The sequence below is a fragment of the Eutrema salsugineum genome, unplaced genomic scaffold (assembly GCF_000478725.1).
Source record: "Eutrema salsugineum unplaced genomic scaffold, Eutsalg1_0 scaffold_7, whole genome shotgun sequence".
Classification (NCBI taxonomy): Eukaryota; Viridiplantae; Streptophyta; class Magnoliopsida; order Brassicales; family Brassicaceae; genus Eutrema; species Eutrema salsugineum.
The window spans coordinates 5,316,419-5,329,654 of record NW_006256486.1 but is presented as its reverse complement, the minus strand read 5'-3'; positions in this window follow the sequence as shown (position 1 = coordinate 5,329,654).

The following is a 13,236-nucleotide window of genomic DNA, read 5'->3' as shown; positions in this document are numbered from 1 at the left end:
ACTTTTGTCACGTCAATGATGACGTTTGATCCACGTAAAATGTGACATGACAATTTCAATTTTGATTTGTTCCTGTTTAATGAGAGATTTCACGTCAACTGTGAGATGGCAATCTCAATAATTTTTTGGTCTAAAAATAAATGTGATAATCTACATTGTTATTGGGCCAAAATAATTGATTAATTTTTGGACCAATACATATTTAAAATCATATGAATTAGTAATAACAAAAACAATATTTTAATTAATTAATTTATTTATAGATTATTTTAATTTGTAATTTTAAAATTCAAATTGGGACCAAAATGATTATTATAAAGTACAGAAATTTGATAGTTACCAATTATTTTTTATTTTATATGTTGTATGTACAAAATAATATTACTTTTGTTATATAATATATATGATTTTTCGTATTGCGTATTAAAAAAATTTAATATTCAATATTCAATAATTAAATGAATTAAAATTTCTGTTTAGATTCATGATAAGATTTTCTGCCACTAGAAATCTCACCAAATTAATATCATAATAATTTTAAATAATATATAATTCTTTATATATCATTCAAATTTTTTAAAAAATTTTAAATCCCTTCTCTCATACGTTATCTCTTCTGATATCTTTATTTATATTTCCTATAATTCCTTATCAATCATTCAAATATTCACCAAATTAAATGCATTAAATCTTTTATTTTAATTAGAATATATATAGGAAATATAAATAAAGATATCATTCATCATGTCATCACACAATCCTTAGCTCGCTGAACACGTTATGATCTACTTTTAAAATTAAGGGATATTCAATTACATTGCAAAAGTCACGGTTTTAATTGGTTTTTTTTCTTCTAAAATTTCTAAAAATAACAAAACTAATATAATTTCAAAAACTGCAAACAAAATATGCACAAATAATAACAAAATATTCTTAATTTAAAATATAAATCTTATTAATTCACACGGATTCTGAAAATATAAATCTTCTTAATAACATATTCATTAATCATATTATTAATATGTTTTATTCTGAAAATATTATTTAAATTTTAAATGTCAAATTAAATCTAACATATATTTAAAGAAGTCGAAAGTCATTTAAATCAAAATATATTTTTCAGAATTAAATTTATTGATAAAAAAATTAAAAGTTTAAATTTTAAATTAAATACAACTTATATTTAAGGAAATCTTTAGTTATCTAAATAAAAATCTTAATTTTCGAAATTAAATGTATATATAAAAGAAATTGTATTTTTTAAATAATATTCGTGATATAAAGTGCTATGGAAAGCTGATTGTCTCGTCTTGATTGGCTCCAAATATGAGCTGGATCAGACTGTGAGAAAGTCTTCATTTGAGGTTGAACTTCTGACGGTCTAACTCTGAGCTGAAATAGTAGATTTCTTCTATTTTGTCATCATTTTCTCTAAGTTTCCTGAAAAAAAACCTTGAAACTACAAATACATGGAAATCATAATAAAAATTTATAAAACTGATTAAAACCTTTGAAAAAGCATTTGAAATCAATGTTGAAAATGGGTACAAATACGATGTTATCATAACACCTGAGATTCAATTGCAGTTCTCCCTTGGTATCAAATTTCGTGTTCTCCTAGTTTGATGGCCCACTCCATGAGTCATCCGCACATATCGGAAATCTTTAGTTATCTAAATAAAAAATTTAATTTTCGAATTAAATGTATATATAAAAGAAATTGTATTTTTAAATAATATTAGAATAAATTAGAATAATTTTAAAATTATTTCTAACATAATTTTTTTTAAAAAACTTTGAAAGTGTTTGGAAACAAGTATTAAAAGTGCTTTTGTTTTAGTATAATAAGATGCTATATTTTTTTATCGTAGTTATAATATTGATTTTTACTATTGGTTGTGATTTACAGGTACTGCATGTATATAAGATGAAAGAATATAATCGAAGATTTCTTTCAATGGTAGCACTAGAAATCGTCAGTTTTGATCTCTCATTATTTTCCCATGGATCTAAACGAATTTTTCTTTTACTTGCAGATGCATATCGGATATCCATTCATTCACCATTTGTTTTGCATAACAAAACATGAATGACGTACACCAAAAAGAATAAAGCTTTCATATATTTCTGCATACACGATTTATGGTGACTGAAAACAAGATGGAGACCTTAAAAAGGTAAGAAAAAAAATTCTTTATATTATTTACAACACGTTATCAGCTTTATTCACAACATGTTTATATTATTCACAACACGTTATTAACATGTTTATATTATTCACAACATGTTATTAACGCGATAGTCTCTTTCTTTGTTCTTCCACCAAAAATGTGAGATTTAATTTTTGTTCATGTTTATATTATTCCGGGATGATAAGTGATACATCTTTCCCAAATCAATTGTTATAGTATGTTATGCCTCCTCAATTATATAATCATATGGTAGACTATATCTCTTCCGATTATATTTTATAAAAGGGATGGTAATCGATACTTATCTAGAATAATCGATTGTTTGATTTTTATATTTTATTGTTTAAAAAGTTTTTATTAAGAATAATTAATTGTGAGATTTTGATTTATAAAACTTCGTATTTTCTTAAATTAATTAAGGTTTTAGACATAATGATGTCACTAGGGTTTTTTAATTTAATCGTTGCTTCCAATATATCAACATTATTAGTTTCTATCATCATATAAGTTATCATTCATCAACATCATTTGTCTTATTATTTAAAGAGTTTTTGTTAAAATCATTAAACTGAGATTTCAAGTAATTGTGTTTTGAAATCAGTTAAGAATTTTGATTTAACATAATTTACTTGATCTAATTTACCATTTCTCAATTAATATTTTATAACACATAAAAAAAAAAACATGCCGCTAGGTTTTACAATAGAATCATTATTTTATTAATTATATTAAAACATTTGGGTTAACCATCATAGAATTTATTTATTTATTTTATTATTTATACCTTCACCGTTTGTCTTACTAAATTCAGATTAAGTTGATTACGATGACCATAGACAATTCTATTAAAATATTATATAAGTTCATTCTTTACATATTAATATTAGAATAATATATTGATCGAATATTGCTTAAGTCATTATATGGAAAAGACATAACATGTTTCATTTAAAAGATATACGTTTTATTACTAAATTATTTGGTTTAGAAAACCATTGGTTTGAGTGTTTGGTTCTTAGAATAACTTTATTGTTCCTCAGTTTATCATCATTACCATATAGTTTAATATTTCATCACATAGTTTTTTTTATATAATTTATAAGATTCACTGATATCGATTGATAAACTAAATGTTTTAATCATAATTTTTAAATGAATTTTACACATAATATTTGCATCTTAGTTGATTATCATGAAATTTGATTATTTTTTATTATTTCAGTAAACTATGCCAAACATTACCAACCTTGAGTTTGATGCCCTTGACATCTCTGGAGATAATTATTTATTTTGGGTGGTTGATGTTGAGATGTACCTTGACTCTAAAAGTCTTGGTGATGCAATCAAAGAGGGAAATAAAGCAACTACTCAAACTAAAGCGAATGCTATGATCTTCCTTCGCCATCATCTCCATGTAGATCTCAAGAATGAATACTTGACCATAAAAGAACCAGAAGTTCTTTGGAGTAGCTTGAAGGATAGGTTTGACCACCTGAAAATTGTGGTATTACCTAAAGCTCGCTATGATTGGACACATCTGAGAATACAAGACTTTAAGTCAGTGAGTGAGTATAACTCAGCAATGTTCAAAATAACTTCCAAATTGGAGTTATGTGGAGAGAAAATCACAGATGCAGATATGCTGGAAAAGACATATTCAACCTTTCACGTAAACAATGTTGTCATGCAGACACAATATCGTGAAAAAGATAGAAGAAATACTCTCAACTTATATCTTCTCTCCTTCTGGCTGAGCAAAACAATGAGCTACTGATGAAAAACCATCAATTACGTCCAACTGGTTCTGCTCCATTGCATGAAGCAAATGTGGTATCTCATGATGATGAAGAAAGTGATTACCAACGTGGACATGGAAGTAGACGTGGTCGTGGACGAGGATATGGTTTTGGTCGAGGTCGAAGTATTTCTTTCAAGAAATCATACTCTCACCAAAAATGGGAAAAGAAAGATGATAACAAAGAAAAGACAATAACAACTATTTGTCACCGCTGTGGCGGAAAAGATCATTGGTCTCGTACTTGTCGAATACCAAAGCACCTTGTTGACCTTTATCAAGAGTCATTAAAACAAAAAGGAGGGCATGCTGAAACAAACTATGTGTACGATGATGAAAATGATCTGATGGATGCTGATGATTTCCAAGTCCCAGAAGGGAATCTTTGATTTAGCTATGATGTTGGTTTTGTTTTGGTTTTTCTTAAATTCATTTTGTTTTGGCTTTATTTAGTTCTTATCTTTGCACTATGATATTATTTGTTTCCTTTGTTTTATCAAACATGATTAAATTATTTTATTGAATTAAGAGATTATTTTTATGATTTATCAGTTTTGCATACATTATGTGTTATTAATTCTATTTATTTTTCTATATGAATTATCTGCCACGAATATTCCTCAATGCACAAACTGTTATGCTTTGTTTCTTTGTAGTATTTATGCATGAATTATCTGTGGTTAATTTTGCATTTTTTCATAGAAATTCGATTTTTGCAAGAACCATCTAGAATATATCATGATAAGTAAACAGAAGTTTACTAAAGCCTCACTGTTTTGGCATAACTGGTTAAGCCATTCCAGTTAAATAATAATGTGAATAAGATCCAGAAGATTCTTATGTGTTCAGTTTTCACTCTCCAATAAAGTTAGAATTATTGATTTTCTGGTACTTATACAAGAGATATTTTGGACTGATCATCCATTATATTTTGCGAAAGTATATAGTTAATTGATTAGAGTGAAACCACATTAATTCGCATTAAGCCAGCAAATAATCTTCCCAAGATTGGTTTTGGTCAGGAGCCAGATATTTCCCATCTAAAAGTTTTGGATATAATGTTGCTCCACCACATTGATCTTAGATGGAACCTCAAAGGAGGTTAAGAATTGTTGGATATAAATCTTCCTTAATAAAATTTTATTTACAAACTATCATTTCAGTGAGTCAGTTTTCCAACAATTATAAGGGGAGAAGAAAATAAACAGCTGGAAAATCAGTGAATAAAAATTATTTTGATCCTCATTAAAGATGTGCACTAAAATTTAAAAAGATAATTTATTTGAAAAGTTATGCCAGAAGCATTTCCTGTCCCTGTTGAGTGATACCAGCTGTGCTCCAATTAATATTGAATGTCCCGGATGGACAATATCAACTGCTTTTTAGGCTAAAGATCGCATGAAGCGTGATAGACCTAATGGTTCCATATATAAGAATCCTCGGAACAGAAAAAGGAGCATATATATAAAATGGCAAGGCCAAGGAAGCAATCTCCAGAATAGACATAGACATGAAAAAGAAAGAAATCTAGGTACCTAGTAATGATAAGAGATTTCAACTAGTTGAGTCATGTCTGGAATGAATGGAATCAAAAGCAAATCGACGTCGATTATATTTTTGCATGCAGTAAAGTAGTTGATGATGAGAATTGAGGATCAGAAACCATGGTATATATAAGAAGATGTTTTGAAAAACATATGTTAAGTGATGATTGGCCAATCATGGAAAAGCCATAAAAATAAAGTTAGAATCTCTTGCAGAGAATTATTTAGACCAGTAGTCCGTACACTTAGAAATGTAAAACTAGTAAGACATAAGTGGATATTTATGCGTAAGATAAATAAAGATAATATATGAAGAGTTATATTTTTCTGTGGTGGATGCAACTAATTTTTGAATCACTTATGAATTTGATAATGAGAAAGAGACTTGATTTAGTCTCAAAAGAATTCAAACTGCCAGAAGCAGATAAGATGGTTTCATAGGGAGATATATGATAGTTGTTCTCTTTTTCCTTATCATGGTTTTTATCCTATTTGATTTTTCTATGACAAGGTTTTAACGAGGCAACTGAAAACACAATGGTGATAAACATCTATTGCAAATTCCTTCAAGTGAATATTTGGGGGATTCATGTACCAAGACGTCTCCAACTACTATTTTCAAGAAGATTGTTCAGCATCTTGGATCGCTTTTTTCTCACGTATTTCGAGTGATGTACTCATGAGAGGGAATAATAGCATGTTGCAAACTTTTTCTCTTAACTATGATTTTTTTCATTGGATTTTTCTAATAAGGTTTTTAATGAGGCAGCATTTTAGACGCTTTACTATTATTACATTATAATGGACATCCAAGGGGGAGTGTTATGAATAATTATGTGGATGCCCATTATGTAGCCCATTATTATAGGAGGTTTAGAATATTCTCTATTACCTTATTCTCTAGGTTTTACCTTTCTCCCCAAATCTTTGTAAACTATAAATACCACTCATTATTCATGGAATAAGATACAACAGTTTCTCTCTTCTCTTCTCTATCTTTCTTATTCACAACAGATTAATTATTTTATCAATTTATTTCTGAGACCATCACCAATCTTATCTATGTCTTGTGTTTGCTTCTACGACATGTAATAGGAAACTCTGATCAATATCAGATTGCATTCATGCTTCGATTAGAGAAAAGGTCAGTTAAATCTCAAATATTTTATCTTAACTTTGCTTTACAGTTTCACACTTTCACGTTCCCTGTTTATAGTTTGTTTTCTCATGATCTCATCGTGTTACAAGGTGAATTTTCAAAAGGATCAATTCAGTAAACACCAAATGGCGCATCCTCAGGAAGTCCAAAGACCACCAAGCGGACCTCTTAAGCTTTCAAAACAAGCAACCCAATGAAGTTAGAGATGTGTGGAAAATTTACCATAAAATTGGTGTGATATCATTGATATATTTAGGAAATGAAACATTTTTTTGGTTTAACTTTTTGTGGATTTGTTTTTCTTGTTGTTGTGTGATTCGCTGACAAGCAAATGGAACAGTTATGAGGAATTCGAAATCGAAATCACAGCTAAAGTGTATGAATCAATCGAGCGGGTCTGTTATTTATTTGTTTTCTTAGAAGCTTTTCAACAATTCATTGGATTCGCTACTATTTCAAAATTAATACATGTTACCATTTCATTAACTAAACTTTTCATAGTATTCTGTGTTTTGCTTAAAACAGCTGAAACCAATGGGATTCGAGAGAGTGATGTGGTGGAGGGTGTCCTTCGCCTGCAACAAAAATGAAGACTTTGCTGCAAAGTATCTTTCTGGGTTTGACTTTTTTTTGGGTCATAGTTAGTGGGTACATATATTTTTTCTATCGAAAATTAATGTCTTGCTTTGGTTACTTTTATTGTTTTCTTACAGCGTTGCGGTGATTGATGTGTGTTTATGAACTTTTGTTACCAAAATGAATATATATAACTGATTGAGAGTAAGGGTAGTGTATATTATCAATACACTACAATTTTTTCATGATGTATTGCATCTTTTCACATGAAGTTGTACTTGCGAAGAAAAGAGAAAAAGTATTCATTCTAAATGTAAATTATTCAAACAAATATATTATCTCCAGCAAAACTAAATTCAAAATCATTAAACTATCTTAACGGTGTTTAGCTATTATACCAAATACGGTTTTTCACATCTCAATTTAAAATTTCTAAATTTCTAGCTTACAAAATCAATCTAATATCATTATTACTCAAAATAGAAAGATATAATATATATATATATGTATATATATATATATACACCACGTGATTTGCATTTTTGTGAATAACTTTTTTTATATCTACGAAAATTTCTGAAGGAGACAACCGATTTTCAATCTTTCTTCTTCAATTCTATTTTCTACTATTATTATTTTTTGGAATTAATCGATGAGAAGTTTTTCTTAGCATAGAGATAAATACAAAATCTTGAATGTAGTTATAACTTACCAAAATAATAGCAAAAAAAAATAATAACAAAAATGCAAATCACATAGTATATATATCTTTCTATTTTTAATGAACTGATCTCATATTTTAATATGTTTATATGTTTTTTTATGCACACATATACAACAAAACTAAAAAATGTAAAATAATTACTCGGTCCTAAGAACAGATAGGTGGTTGGTCCATACGTATATATTTCTTAAAAAATACTAAAATTATACTCTAATATATATTTTAATATTTTAAAAAAAAATAAAAATAAACAAAATCACATAATTTTATAAACTTATATCAATTTAAAATATCTAAATCAATTAAAAAATAAAAACAGTTCAAAACGACACAAAACAATTTATGTAATTATTATTAAATGTCAAAAACAGTAATATCATGAAAACTCAATTTTTGCAGGATGTAGCAGAAGACCTAATCAACACCTAAACATTACAATTAATTTTTTTTAACAAAAATTTCATGCACGCACATAGATGCAGGCCAACCACTTAATATCATTATTAGTATATGGTAAACATACTTTTCTTTAATGACCAATCCACATGGATGTTAAATATAATATAACTTTGCACATGCGTGCATGTCAGTATTCTAATAATCAATTATAAGCTTGAATATTCTGGTTTCAGATCAAGTTCGGTTCAATTTTTTTAGTTTTTAGATAGTTTAGTATTATATGTTTTTTCGAGTTTTGGGTATTTTATATGTATTAAAATTTAATTTTAAAAACAAAATTACTCTGGATGGACATATGACTTAATTAGAAAGTTTAGTACAAAGATCAAAAAACAGTTCACAAAATAAATCAACAAAATAATAAAATTTCACCTATACACTTAGGAATAACATTCAACATAGAAACTTAGAAAGACATATTAAATCAATAATTTGGGGTGATTTTAGTTGGTTTTCAAATCTCTCCTTGTTGGATCTAGTATTCACAATAATTTTTTAAAATTCAAAGTTATAGGATTAGTCATGTGTATAAATTCTTTAAAAATCTCCTTATTAGAAATTAGAGATTTTCATCAGTAAAAGATATTAAAAATAAATTTAAAATGATTTGGAAGACAATTTAAAGTTAATGTTTCATTCCTGTCTCAATTAGAACCTTCAAATTAAAAAATCAACCCTCGAAAATGGAAAAAGAGGAAGAATTTGATTCCCTAATTAAAAAAGTACTGTGGAATCAATGGCATTGATTTTTCTTCTCGTGTTATTTTCAGATTCCTTCTCTTATCTCTCTTCTTCCTTCTCTTATCACAATAAATCTCTACTTCAGCTATTTAGGTTTTTACTATTTTTTCTATTCCATAAACAGTAAAAAAAGTTATCAAAACTCATATAACTAAAAATAAACACTGATGGTGATAGGCAAATTCTGAATTTTGAATAACACTAAATACTTACATACATTTGAAATATCCAATAAATTTTTTTAAAATGATTTGTTACAAGTATGTCATTGATATTTATAACTAATTGCAATATATATATATATATATATATATATATATATATTATTTGATATCTATTTCACTCCTTTTGGTAAGTGCTGTCTCACCAAAATCTGATCAGAAAAGAAGTAAAAGAAGAGAGGAGGAGAGAAGCAACCTTGGACAATCCAGCCAGATTCTTACTTATGAGATGGGCATAAAATATTAAACAAGAGTATAAGTGCTAGTTGGCCCAACGAAGCCCATATCCCTTATCACTCAGCCGCTCCGCCTCCATGTCCCGATTCTACCATGCCGCATACTGTTGGAGAAAGAAAGATCGAGTCGCATTGACCGGTCGACTATGAAGCTCGATTAAAGATAACGATTGTCCTTTGAGGTAATTTTTTAAGGAGAGAAAAAAAACAAAAAAACTGGGTGCTGTTGAATATATTATATAATATGAGAGAGAGTTTAGTGGAATGAGAAGAAGAAGTTTTTACTATCTTCGTTTTTTTTCATATTACAAAGGAAGTAACACTATTTATAGGGAGCAGCAAATGAAGATATTTCTCTTATAAGTAATATACTTCTCTGATAAGTAATATATTTCTCTTATAAGTAATTAATAAAATATTCAAATGGATAATTACTATCTAACATATCCATTACTATCTAACACTCTCTCTTAATTATCTATCATCGTTAATGTATTACGTACTACTTCATTAAAAACTTTATCATGGAAAAACCCAATGGGATAAAAACCAAAACAAGGGGAAAAGAGTATAGTAATGTAATCTCCCCTTGAAATTATGGAATAAGTTTTCTTCATAAATCTCGCAAATGACGCATTCCGATACTTTGAATATGCTTTCTGAATACTGTAGTAGGAAGCGCTTTTGTAAAGAGGTCCGCCGCATTTTCACATGAACGAACATAATGGATATCGACTTCTTGATTCTTCTCGAGCTCTTGCGTATAAGAGAAAAATCTTGGAGGAATATGTTTCGTTCTGTCACTCTTGATATAGCCTTCTTTTAGTTGAGCGACACATGCAGCATTATCTTCAAATACTTTTGTTGGTTCCGTATCGATGACTATTCCACTTGCACCTTGTATATGTTGAGTCATGGATCTGAGCCATATGCATTCTCTACATGCTTCATGAAGAGCAATGATTTCCGCATAATTTGAAGAAGTGGCGACCAAAGTCTGTTTTTGAGAACGCCATGAGATCGCCGTTCCACCAATTGTGAAAACATATCCAGTTTGCGATCGAGCTTTATGCGGATCTGATAAATATCCTGCATCTGCAAAACCAACTAGACCAACTTCGGGGTTTCTATGATAAAATAAACCCAGATCAATCGTACCTTGGAGATAACGAAAAATATGTTTTATCCCATTCCAATGTCTGCGCGTAGGAGATGAGCTGTATCTTGCAAGTAGATTAGTAGCAAAAGCTATATCTGGTCGAGTACAATTTGCAAGATACAAAAGCCCACCGATAGCGCTCATATAAGGTACTTCAGGACCTAATACATTTTCGCTATCTTCACAAGGTCGAAAAGGATCCTTTTTAATATCAAGTGATCTATTGACCATTGGAGTACTCAAAGGAGTTGCTTTATCCATTTTAAAGCGTTTTAACACTCTTTTGGTGTAATTTGATTGATGTACAAATATCCCATCTTGGAAATGCTCAATCTGGAGACCTAGACAAAATTTTGTCTTTCCAAGATCTTTCATTTCGAACTCCTCTTTCATGTGAGTTTGTGCATCATCAATCTCCTTTTGAGTTCCGATTATGTTCAGGTCATCAACATATACAGCAATGATCACAAATCCTGACGAGGTTTTTTTAATAAATACGCAAGGGCATATCGCATTGTTGATGTATCCTTTACTCAACAAATATTCATTTAAGCGATTATACCACATGCGTCCAGATTGTTTTAATCCGTAAAGTGATCGCTGTAATTTGACCGAACATATGTCTTTAGATGCTTCAGGCATCTTTGATCCTTTTGGGATCTTTACTCCTTCTGGAATTTTCATATATATATATATCACTATCAAGTGATCCATATAGATATGCAGTCACAACATTCATAAGGTACATTTCTAGATTTTTAGATGCCGTTAGGCTTATTAAGTACCTGAATGTGATTGCATCCATGACCGGGGAATATGTATCTTCATAATCAATTCCCGGTCTTTGAGAAAAACCTTGTGCCACAAGTCGGGCTTTATATCTTGTGACCTCGTTTTTCTCATTTCTTTTTCTCACAAAGACCCATTTGCACCCGACTGGCATTACATCTTCTGGTGTAATGACTATAGGTCCAAAGACATTTCTTTTATTCAGGGAGATTAATTCATTTTTCATGGCAATCTGCCATTTCTCCCAGTCAGACATTTTCTGACATTCTGACACGGACCTTGGATCTAGATCATTATTTTCATTTTCAATTTCTTTAGATGCCGAAAAGGAGAATATTCCATTTGTATCATTTATCTCGCTTCTAGCCCATAATGTCCCACTTTGGGCGAAGTTAATGGAAATCTCATACTTTTCAGTATCATGTTCGTTTTCGAGACGAACCTAATTGGTTCTTCTGAAACCTCTTCATGTATGTCTTCAGGACATATATCTTTATATGGTTCTTCTATAACCTTTTCATCAATGTCTTCAAGACATTTTTCTTTATTTGGTTCTTCTGGAACCTTGTCTCCCAATTTCTTTTTCTTTCGAGGATTTTTATCCTTCGAGCCCATCGGTCTCCCGCGCTTTAATTGAACCCGTGGTTCATTTGCTTTACTCTCATCAATAATTTGTTCCGGAACATTTCTTTTGATGGAGCATTAGCAGCGGGGATATATGATTTCATTACCCATCTTATATCTTTGAACGCATTAAGTAACTGGTTTGCCAAACTTTTCAAATGTACAATTTTATGAACTCTACCTCACATTTATTGGTAGGAGGATCGAGATAAGCCAAAGTTTATATACACTTTTGTGCTATCTTTTGGTGATTCTCAAGATCCTCCCCCTCAACGCAGGAAATTCATTTTCATCAAAGTGGCAATTGGCAAAACATGTCGTAAACATATCTCCAGTTACCGGTTCAAGATATCACCTCTGGAATAATCCCTTTATTTATACTACTCGAGAAAACTCTTCAGGAGTTTGATGATCATCATTCTTTATTTCAATCGAGTAGTGTTCCCGGGAACAGAATTCCAATATAATCTTTTAGGGATTAATTTCTCTAGAGGTTAATCTTTGGTTCCACTTTTTATAATGACATGGTGAATCAAGATATCTTATCATCGATTTCATTCAGGTACCTGATTATATCATTAACCATGTCAATAATCTCTTCAGGAGATTAATCCTCTTTTGCTCCTTTTCTTTTGAGGATTTGGAACCAAAGTAGTCTATCATATTTTTCTTACGTGTTATAGACGCAAATAGACCGTCCTTCATGGACATCTATTTTTAGTGGAGCTCAGCTAGGATATGAGATTTTGTTTTTTCACTCAATATGAACTTCAGGTTCATATGAGGATCCATCAGCTGTTTTCTATATGTCATACTGCATATTTTATGTCACCACATGGAGATCACCGTAATTGGTTTTGCAATCTCTTGGATTTGCTTTATTTTAAGCTCATTTCGAGTGTGAACATAATCTTCTGGATGTTCAGTTTACACTTGATGTGGGATTCTTTAATTCTCCCCCTCGAGATGATGACACTTTCAAGTTTTATCCATCTCGAATTGAATCCCACTCTATGA